Source organism: Episyrphus balteatus, chromosome 1, assembly GCF_945859705.1.
Source record: "Episyrphus balteatus chromosome 1, idEpiBalt1.1, whole genome shotgun sequence".
Lineage (NCBI taxonomy): Eukaryota > Metazoa > Arthropoda > Insecta > Diptera > Syrphidae > Episyrphus > Episyrphus balteatus.
In genome coordinates this window covers 58,492,638-58,504,821 of record NC_079134.1, presented here as the reverse complement: position 1 = coordinate 58,504,821, position 12,184 = coordinate 58,492,638, and positions in this window count along the sequence as shown.

Genomic DNA, 12,184 nt, shown 5'->3' with positions numbered 1-12,184 from the left:
GATACCCGTATCTGGAATATCTCTTTGAACGAAAAGCTATCCAGATAACTTGCAAAAGCAGCTACAAAAAATATGTAAATATTGAAAAGAGGAAATTGTTTCTTTTGAGCAATTTCTTTTATTTTTATTGTTGCATAGGACTTGCACAATCGATTTAACTTTAATTCTTGCAAATTTATTTATTTTCAAGCTGAATAATCGCGCGAATAGAAATCAAAATAAAAAATAGCCAAATATTTTATATTTATCAGCTGATCACTCGGAAACCTGAGATATACCAAAAATTCTCGGATACCTTCAGATTATTTCTTGACAGAAAATGGTTCCTTTCTTTGCTAATTTTTAGCAATGTTTGCAACAACTAAAAGCTATCCGATAGCTTTATGTTAACTGTTTGAACGTGCCCATTCTATTATTGATGTATGATGGGGAATGCGGAATATCACTTAGGCTAGTCGCGCACATTCAACTTGATCAAAACCAAATAGTTTAATCACAATTCACCAGTTGAACGAACAGCGCTCACATGGTAAACTTCACAAGCAATCATAGCCCAGTAATTTTAGGCATTTTTTACCCCAATCTGCGGAAAAATTTCACTGGGCTCGATTTTGGTATAGACCTTCGTTACGGCGTTGTAATGAAGATGTGAAAAATCGACATTGATATCGCGTCCGCGTTAGAAGTTATAGAGGTCAAAAGGTCACTAAAATCAGTTTTTCGCATATATCTCGTGACCTGTTGCTCGGAGGTCAATAGGGGTCTATGGAAAATCTGTTCGTCATAAAATTATCTAGCCCAGTAGGAATTTTTCCGCAGATAAAACCTAAAATTACTGGACTACAACGAAATAAGCCAACACATAGGTTTCATTTTTTTCAAGAAACAAATCTACTGCCTTTAAATAAAATCTACTGCACTTTTTGTTTTAAAATAAATCAGCGATTTTCATGTGAACAAGATTCACCCGAAAAAATTCAATTTTTCAATTTTACTTTTACCCTATTATAAGTTCCGTGCGGAAAGTTGTTCACGTTCAGAAAACTCCCCGTAGTTTGAACTTTTTTTCAGGTAATGAGTGAGGTAGTCGACAGGTCTTTTCTAACTAAAATTTTAGTGACGCACAAGGAACTAGTTTTGCCAAAAATATAAATTCCATTCGGGGGAAAATTGCAATATATTTTTAATTTCTATGCGAACAAAAATGTTTCGGGTTCACGTGAATCTCATGTTAAAATGTTATGAACATATTATTTTTGTTTGATCGTATTTCTGATTGCAGTCAATGCATACATTTGTTCTGTTCTGTTCTGTTTTTGTTATATTTTCTTTTTATAAGAAATAAATGTTGAGTTTTTGTTAATTTTTATGAAATTTTATACAAATATAAAAATCTACTGCGAAAAAAATGAATCTACTGCGTTATTTGTTCAAATCTACTTCGACATTTTTTTCAAAAAGTCCCATCCCTGATAGGTTTAGGTACACAAAATCTAATCTATCTCTCTCATACTTTTCTCGCAAATACTTTTGACAGCTGTGGCAAATTCCGACTGAGAAAAAAAAATCAAGTGTGCAATTCACACGTGGTAGAAGCGAAACCTTAAAAATAATTTTTCTTGCAAAAAGTAAAAATCGAAAAAATTTACCTTATTTTTATTCCATCATCTTTACACACGTGTTTTGAGGTATTTTCACGTTTTTAAATTAAAGATTTTGTAACTTGTAGATCACGTACCGTTATGTTTGATATATCAAATAAAATTGTCATGTGCCCTAGATCAAAAGATACAACGTGTTTAGAAAAAGAACATCTTTTTACCGTTATCTCAGGATTTTGAATATTAGATTAAATGAAATTTTTCACAATAATAGTTTATTTAATTACCTATCTACAGTAAAATTCTCATTCAATTATCTATTTAAACAAAAAAGTTATAATCAATTGATTTTTCCTATCGCTTTTTCGTTTCATCTTGTCACTACGATACTAAAGAAGTTTTCACTTCAAAGAATTACACCATTAAAAAGCTTATAAAATTTCCTGAAGAATAAAGCCATACTTAAATTTTTATAATGCCCAAAAAGTATAAAAATAATTTATTGAAAACAATCATTTTCATCAAAAAAATCGAAAAAAACACGTAATTTTATCTTCTCACGCTATTAAATCCATTTTTTTCCCTAACAACCTGTTAAAATTTTTACACCATCTGAAAGTGTATTATCTTAGCTCAAAATATTTATATCGATCAGGTCTATGAGACATCTACAAAAAGAGCTAGAGTTTTTTAAACTCGATGAAATTTCATCAAAAAAAGCAAAAAAAACATTTATTTTTATGTTCTCATGCTATTAAATCAATTTTTTTGTTTGACAACCTGTAAAAAATTTTATATTATGTGACAGCTTATTGTTTCACCTTTCGTATGACTTATCAATCTCATTTCAAAGATGCCTACAAGAGAAGTTAGAATTTTTTAAAGTCAACCATGTCGAATTTCCAGACTGAGATTACGGTACTTCCTACGGTGCTGTGCAATAACACCTGCGGCAATAACCCCTGCAGGGGTTATTTCCCAAACCAAAAGGAAATAACCCCTGCAGGGGTTACACCTGCAGGTGTAATTGCCAATTTGAATTGGCAATAAGCCCCACACATGAGTTAAGCTTAAACTCTCCATTAAACAAATTTAATAAAAAGAATGCAAAATATTATAGTTACAAATATTGTTGTCATACAAGTTGGAATTTAGAGAAAAAAAAAATTTTACCGTATTATTCAGCTGTAAGCTTCAGTAATCTAATTATGAAAAAGTTCAGTTCACAACATAAGTTCGAAGTGAAAGGTCACAACCCGAAAAAATTACCAAAAATGGATAACGTCGAATGTTTGAACTTTAAAATTGTGCCGAACCTACGACTAATAGCAAATTATTATACATTGAAGATGAACAACAATGTACGTGTGCTACATAAAGAATTGTAAAGCTAGTGTTTCAGTGTCCAAGTCCAATAATATTTGTAAAAAGCTTAATAATTGTGTCCAAGATCACGAAAATCAACGGGAATTTTTTGACAAACTGAAATTAATGAATTAAATGAATGAATCAATTAAAACAAAATGCGAAAAAATAAGCCTAAAGAGAAGTGGCACGCGCGAAATATATGATAACAAATGTTTAAAAAAATCAAACGCTGCCCATTTAGTGCAATACTGTAAAATGCTACAAAATTTATGTTATAAAAAACAAAACACTGCCGAAAAATCCCAATTGTCCCCTCGATATAATAAATATGTTTAAAAATACGTCGGTTTTAAATCAATTTGGAACAACTAAAGCGCAATTCCTATCAGGAGAGGAATCCAAATTGTTTTATAAGGAAACCATTATTGAAAAGGATTTCTCATATTCAGTGTTTTTGTCACCTTCGTTCCGTCAAACAATTATTTCCTCTCCTCAGTTAGAGAGGAATTATTTGTTGGACGGAACAGACCGAGAGCCGGCAGCATATTTTGGCAGTTTTGATATAACCGAAATTCGAGTGTGCACATATCTAGATATGCACCACAGTATGTCAACGGAAAAAGTCTGGCAGTGATCTTTTTCAGCTTTCAGACGCATCCAAAGTGCAGCAAAAAATCAACTTTTGGCGTTTTGGTATAACCGAATAAATGTACACCAAAAAATCATGAAAAATCCCCTGATTTCAAAACTGTGGGTACTGCAAGTTTCTTTTTCAGCTTTCCCCCCGCCATGCCAGACCGCTTTAAAGCATTTTTAAGTGCATTTTTCTAATAAAAAACCTAATTTCTTATTTTCTGTTATAAGGTATAACCGTATGATGGTAACAAATTAATATTCTATGTCTATTCCAGGTCTAGAAAATATAATTTTTGGCCAGCTATTTTTCAGCCTTCCCTCTGCCAGACGCGACGCATCCAAAGTGCAGTCAAAAATCAACTTTTGGCGTTTTGCTAAGTATTAACCGAATAAATGATACACCAAAAAATCATAAAAAATCCCCTTTCTTTCATATGTGCTCATGTCAAATAAAACTGAAGCAATATACAATCACTTGTTTCAGTTTATAAACAATAATTTGTTTGAGTTTAATGCAGTTTCGTTCATGATGGATTACGAGCAAGCGCTAAGAAATTCTTATAGGCGAATTTTTCCACAAGTTTTATTGAAAGGCTGCTGGTTTCATTTCTGCAATGCTTTGAAAAGAAACTCCATTAAAATTAATAATGAGTTTTTAAAAACCTTAAAAAATAACCATCTTTCCTCCCGAATTAATAAAAAGTTTATCGTCTTACCACTTTTCGCACCCGCAAATATAACTCGCGCATTTGCCTTATTAAGAGTTTATGGTGTCCCCGAATGACGAACTCAGACTTCATGTAAATGAGTTTGTGTGTATTAGTGACCTTTCTTCGCCATACATCTCTCACGTTCAACGTCATCTCAACTCAGTTCTCTCTCGGTATCTTTATTTGCATTCTCTTTCCCTTTCTAGAGAACCAAAGTCATAAAATTAAAGTCTATTTAGGTAGAAAAAACAAATCAGCATCAAGGAAATAGCAAAAAAAAAAGGGTTGCAAGCCTTGCAAGTGTATATTGCGGTTTTGCTTTGCGCAACCGAATTCACTTGTGTTTTCGTTTTCCGTTGGTTTTACTTATGTGCAAGAGTCATGGTAGGTATATTTATGAAGAAAAAAATGGTATGATATTCAGTGTTGAATTTTTCTATCTTTCTGCGCATCTATGTACCTACCTACATCACTTGGTATTCTATATAACTTTTGCAAGTATTCGTAGGCGCAGGAATCTGATCGACTTTTTTTTTCTTTGTTATAGTATTCAGTGATGATATTTATTTTAGTAGTTTAAAAACAAATTTTTTCAACATTTTTTTTTTGGCAAATAAAACGTTTATTTTTTAAAACTATTAGGTACATATTTGTTTATTTATTTGATTGTTTTTAACTTTTTCTTTCGAATTTGTTAAATAGATTTATATAATATATTATTAATTGATATTATTGTTATTCATATACAGGGTGTCCCAAAAGTTTTGGGACTACTTAAAAAGCGATTGGAGGGTTACAAAATAATATTTTCCAACAAAATAAAGTTTTACTCCATAGTCCATAAACTAAGCTTTTAAATAAAATTAAAATCAAAATCATACTTTGAAAAACAAAGAAATTAAACCACTTTTTTTTTTTTAAGTTAAGAAAAAATGACTTTTTAGTATTTTTTTGTTGTTTAAGACCTTAAAACTTAATATACATTTTTTAAACTAATCAATGTGTTAGTATTTTAGTTGAGGTATTTATTTCTTTTTATTTCGATGAATTTTATCAATAACTGCAGAAGTTATACATGTTCAAACATTGTAACATAAGGAAAAATAGCTTCAGTTTCGATTAATTTTTTTCTATGAAAAATACATTTTTAGTTTTTCAAAATAGTTTTACTCCGTAGTGTGATTCAACCTCAATCCAAAATAGAAATAAAAAAAATAAAAATTTTAGTCTAACTAAGAAATAAACCAATGTCTTTCAGGTCGTTCTAAAAGAACGAAAATTTTATAATGTTTTGTTCTCTCTTAATTACAAGTGCACAAATTTGGAAATTGTGGGGATGAAAATATTTAGCCTTGTTTATTATCTAAATAATTTAATTTTCATTCAATTATCTATAAAAATGTAAAAGTTATTCACCGATTTGTAAACGATAACCCGATTTTTACATGGTCCACTCAGCCTTAAAAGACGAGAGTACAAAAATTGAAAACTTTCCACTATTGCTACTTTTGTTGCATATTTTGAAAGACAGTGGATGCAGAAGGTAAGAACTAATTATATCATTTTTGGGATTGATCAAATTTTTACCTATTACGATCACAGGAAGGACCTTCATCATTTTCTGTCCATAATGAAAGCACCAGGACTACTAGTAGTCTAGAAGGCTACATCTACAACTCACAACTGAACAAAAAGCTTGTTAATAATGGCAATTTTTGTAAATCTTTGAACTGTCTTTTAGATGAGGACTTCAAGATATCATTAGAGCTGAACAACCTCTAGATGGGACCTATGGCGTTTTTCAATGCCCTTAACAAATATTTAAAAAACGAAACGACTTACCTAATCGAAAAAGCCACAAAAAAACTTGAAAAAAAAAGAAATATCAGTAAAAGAATTTTTAAATCAAATGAGCAATTGGTAAAACCCCCATCCATGGGGGTAAGCCTTGTCGTGGCGGATGGGCTTACGGTGACTACTACTATGAAGCTTAGAGCTATGCGATCGCGAAACTTGTTTTCGCAGAAGGGCCTCCCATGGTTGACAGGTCGAAGCGGAGTAGGCTGTTGCTACTAATTACCCCCCCAACGAAGAAGTGTTCCCACCAAGGCACTTCCAACAAATGACGGTAGCGGAAGAATTCTTTTTTAGAATCAACGGTAGCGTCACCAGTTCCAGTAAGGCCGAACTACTTGGTGAACACCTTATATGAGCTACTCAGACATATTCAGAGCACAGGTCTATAAGGAGCGGCTTAGCCAACCTCTCGTCCTTGGAGTCATCAAAGGGCCTGGCCCTCCAGGTTGGGGGCTTCTGCCGTCGCGGTAACTGCCCGACCAGAAGTAGGATGGAGTTATGGAACGACAACAAGCCTCGGAAACGGACGGATTTACTGATGACGACCCTAGCAAACGAAATAAGGACAACGAATTTCGAATCTGCACGTGGAATGTTAGGTCCCTTAACAGACCTCGTGCAGCCGAACAACTAGCGGAGGCCCTCGACTGCTATAAGGCAGATATAACTGCCATCCAAGAAATGCGATGTGAAGGGCCGGGCAAGAGAAAATTGAAGACCCACGATATCTACTACGGCGACTGCAACCGGCAACAGGGCACATTTGGATGTGGATTTGTCATCGGAGGCAGACTCAGACAGAACGTCCTGAGTTTTAACTGTGTCAACGAGCGCCTCACCACGATCCGCATAAAGGCTAAATTCACCAACATAAGCCTGATATGTGCTCACGCCCCCACGGAAGAGAAAGACGATCGATACCACCAAAGATAATTTCTACGAGCTCCTCGAAAAAACCTACGAGCAAATCCCAAGCTACGACATTAAAATTGTCCTGGGTGATTTTAATGCAAAGCTAGGAAGAGAAGATATCTTTGGAAGCACAGTCGGAAAGCATAGCCTGCACGAAAACACATCCCATAACAGATTCAGGCTAGTCGACTTTGCTGCGGGGCAAAATGTTGTCATAGCAAGTACGCGTTTCCCGCATCTCAGGATTCATAAAGGGACATGGAAATCTCCAGATCAATCCACCATCAACCAGATTGACCATATTGCGATCGACGCTAGACATTCCTCCAGTATTATGGACGTCCGAACGTTCCGAGGAGCCAACATTGACTCTGACCACTACCTGGTTGTAGCCAATGTACGGATGCGGATTTCCAGACCATCGCCAACACAAGGAAATACTGTGAGGAAGTTTAACGTCGGACGACTACAATCGCAAGAGATTGCCAGGTCCTATTCCGATCGCGTCTCGAATAACCTCTTAAGAAGTCCTACGCCGCCAGCAGCAAGTATAGATAACCAGTGGCAGCACTGCCAAGAAGCCATTAGAGATGCCGCCTCTGAAGTGCTGGGTTTCACAAGGCCACCACAACGAAACCCCTGGTTTGATGATGAATGCCGGCAAGCACATGCAGCTAAACAGAAAGCATACAAAGCGGCGCTGCACAGAAGGACCAGAGCTGCCAATGAGCTCTACAAGCGGAAAAGAACAGAGGAACATCGGCTTCTCAGGAGAAAAAAGAGGCAACACGAGAAAGAAGCGATCGTGGAAATAGAGGGATGCTATAACAGGAATGAAGTTCGTAAGTTTTACCAGAAGGTAAAAAGAACATCTCAGGGGTATAAACCTAGAACTGAAGCCTGTAAAGACCAACAGGGAAACATCGTAGTAGAGACGCAAGCGATGCTGAGAATTTGGAAAGATCACTTCTGCAATCTCTACAATGGCGATGACGAAGCCAACCCCGCCCAAAGACAGATTGCACCATTCAATCTCGACGATGAAGGCCAACATTTCCGTCCCCCCGACCTGGAAGAAGTGAAGGCAGTCATATCCAAGCTTAAGTCAAACAAAGCCGCTGGAGCTGACGGCCTTGCTGCCGAACTATTTAAAGCAGCAGGAGATGACCTGGTTAGGAGTATGCACCAGCTCATCTGCCGAATATGGTCGGAGGAAAGCATGCCCACAGAATGGAATCTCAGCATCGTGTGCCCGATCCTTAAGAAAGGAGACCCTCTAACCTGCGCCAACTACAGAGGAATCAGCCTCCTTAACATCGCATATAAGATCCTCTCTGCCGTACTATGTGAACGTCTGAAGCCGTTCGTCAACAACCTGATAGGTCCTTATCAGTGTGGCTTTAGACCAGGAAAGTCCACCATCGATCAAATATTCACATTACGGCAGATCTTGGAAAAAACCCAGGAACAACAAATCCATACCCACCACCTGTTCATCGATTTTAAAGCCGCGTATGACAGTATATACAGAGATGAATTGTATAGAGCTATGTCTAGTTTTGGCATCCCTGCAAAGCTCGTCCGGCTGTGCAGGATGACGATGGAGAATGCACGCTGCTCCGTCAGAGTCGGTAAAGACCTAACCGAAGCATTTGATGTCGAAAAAGGTTTTAGACAAGGCGACGCACTGTCATGCGATTTTTTTAACATCGTTCTTGAAAGAATTATACAGAACTCAAACGTCAACACCAGAGGCACAATCTTTCAAAAGTCCGTTCAGCTGCTTGCATATGCCGACGATATTGACATAATCGGAAGAACTCAGCGTGATGTCAATGGCGCTTTTGTAAGCATTGAAACGGAAGTGGCAAAAATGGGTTTAAGGGTCAATGAGGGCAAAACCAAGTATATGCTGTCGTCAAAAAAGGACACACAACACCGACGCATTGGACAAAACGTCACCATCGACAGCCATAACTTCGAGGAAGTAAAGGACTTCGTCTACCTAGGCTCCGCTATAAACACGGACAACAACATCAGCGCTGAAATCAAACGGAGAATCACTCTTGCCAACCGCTGCTACTTTGGTTTGAGAAGGCAATTGACCAGCAAAGCTCTCTCTCGAGCAACTAAGGTGTCCCTATACAAGACCCTAATCATCCCAGTCCTGCTATATGGTGCAGAAGCATGGACTTTAACGAAGGTGGATGAAAACATCTTGGATTGTTTCGAGAGAAAAGTTCTTCGTGCGATTTTTGGTCCCGTGTGTATTGATGGTGATTGGAGAAGAAGGTATAACAACGAGCTTTACGGGTTGTACAAGGACGCTAACTTAGCCAAGAGAGTGAAGGTGCAGCGCCTGAGATGGCTAGGTCACGTGGAGCGCATGGACAACAATGCTCCGGCCCGGAAAGTTTTCGACTCCAATCCAGAGGGACGGCGCAGTAGAGGAAGACCTCGTCTGAGGTGGCGCAACCAAGTGGAAGGGGACCTCAATCAACTTGGCGTGCGCAACTGGAAGCAGCGAGCTAAGGATAGAGCTGGCTGGCGAAGCTTGTTGGTTGAGGCCCAAATCCACAGCGGATTGTAGCCGCCTTACGGCGCTGGTCACCCTAAGTAAGTAAGTAAATTGGCAAAACCAAATAATAAATTTCAATGAGGACACTGAATTAATCAATGATAATAATTCATCAATTTCGGGCGATTCCACTGACAGTAATATTGGTTTTATAGAACCTGAAAAACCCTTGCTGTGTATTATTTGTTGTGAAAGGCCGCGAGATATTGTAGTTAATCCGTGTAATCATTTTATGTTTTGTAAAACCTGCTTTGAAATACACAGTAAAGGCGCCCTACAAGATGGAAATTCAAAGGGGTTATTTCCTTTTGATTTGGGAAATAACCCCTGCAGGGGTTATTGCCGGGTGTTATTGCACTGCACCACTTCCTACACTTATGGCTGGTCATCGGCAACAGATCTCCACAGTTGTTTTGGGGTATTTTTCAATTTTCTCAATTTAAGATTGTGTAACTTGTAGAGCACGTACCGTTTTGTGTGATATATCAAAAGGTTATGTTATCAGCATGCGTATTAAAGTTAAATCAAATTTGTATGTGCACTAGGTCAAAAGATATAACGTGTGTAGGAAAAGAACATCTTTTTACCGTTATCTCAGAATTTTGAATATGAAGTTAATTGAAATTTTGTACAATTGTAATATTTAATTACCTATCTACAGTACAAATTTCATTCATCTATCTATTAAAACAAAAAAGTTATAACAAGTTGAATGATCGTGTCGCGTTTTCGTTTCATCTTGTTTCAAATCACTACGATACTAAAGAAGTTTTCACTTCAAAAAAGAAAGAAAAATTAATTTATTTTGCGAGATAGCGATATACTAAAAAAAGGTATATTACTTAACTTGTTAACTTGTTACAAATGATAGCTACGGAGTAGATGTGTATTTGAGACCGGCTCCCTTGTTTAAATTCTCGAGTGCTATAGACAACGAAAAATTAAAAAAAAACTTACCAAAAATTTCGTTTTCAGTACTTTGTTTATTTGTTAGTTTAAACCTAAAAGAAGTTCTTAATATCTAATTAAATATTGAAAAAAAAAGTGTTTCATTTTCTTTTTGTTGCGATAATGTCAGGCTGAGAAAATACCGGTGCCACTACTCGGAGCAAAGCCATAACCAATACCACACCGATTATTTCTCAATCTCAGTCTCAATCCACAAATACTTTGACCCCCAACAAAACAGTAACAAGTGCGAACGAAGAGTGTAAAAATATGGACCGACTGTGGAAAGAACAGAGCGACTATATTACCTCCATAAACAATACAAAAAATAAAGTCACTGAACTAGGAACTGCCCTTTCAAATGCTAACACAAAAATTGATGTACTCAACTCCGAAATAAGTGTACTAAAAAAAACAATTACTTATGTAAACAAATAATGCACAATCACGCAAACCGAAATGAAAAATGTTAAAAAAAATTAAAAACGTACAAGAAAACCGTAATGTTGCAAACGATTCTTTTCTTTTTGGCGTTCCACATTTCGAGGATGAAAATCTAAATTCGACATTCAACCTCCTTTGCAACGCGTTAACAATCAAACCACCAACAATTAAAACAATTTACCGCACGCCCGCCCGCACTGAGTCTAAAGACACACCGATTATCATTAAATTTAAAACACCGTATGATCGAAATTTTGTTCTAAAGTTAATTGCGCTTTTTGTAAACAAAATAATAGAGACCTTTGCTTACAAGTCATAAACTTAAACTCTAAAAATGCTCTCCATACGGGAGAAGCTTTGACTAAAAACCACCAATTAATCTTCCAACATGCAATGGCCTTAAAAGAACAAAAACAGTTGTCATCTGTATACACATCAAGAGGAATAGTGTATGTAAAACGACTCATTAATGAAGCTGCCGAACCGATCGAATGAATGGAGAGTTTGGACAGGGTTGCCTGCTCCGAAGGTTAAAGTTATATATATTTTATTTTGATCCCATTTAGTATCATCAACTAGTAAATTTTTTTTCTTTCTCTTTTTCCTTTATTTAAACTAATTTATCTTTTTTGCTCTATTTTTGTACTCATTCTAACTTTTTTGATTTAATATAATAAATTATATTCATTTTTTGGTTTATTTTTCGTTTGCCATTGTAATTCTCTTTTTTTTTTTATTTAATAATTACTCTCTTTTAAATAAATTTAAATTTCATTTGCTTATTATTGTATTATTTTTTCAATTTCATCTACTTATTGTTATAATTTTTGTAATTTTTTAAATAATTGTTATTCAATTTGAATCTGTATTTATTTTATAAATTTTTATTATTAAATAATAACTTGCTTCATCTTATCAATTCTTCTCCTATTGAGTCGTGCTTATTATTCTTATTTCGATCAAGATCATCCTAAACAATTGCTAATTATAATTTGAGAACCATGATTAAAGTATTGAATTGCCATCAAACTGGCCTTCGAGTGTGTCACATTAACGCACAAAGTTTAATGTGTAAAATCGACGAATTTCGCTTTACATTTGAAGATTCAAGGATTGACGTGGTTTGCGTA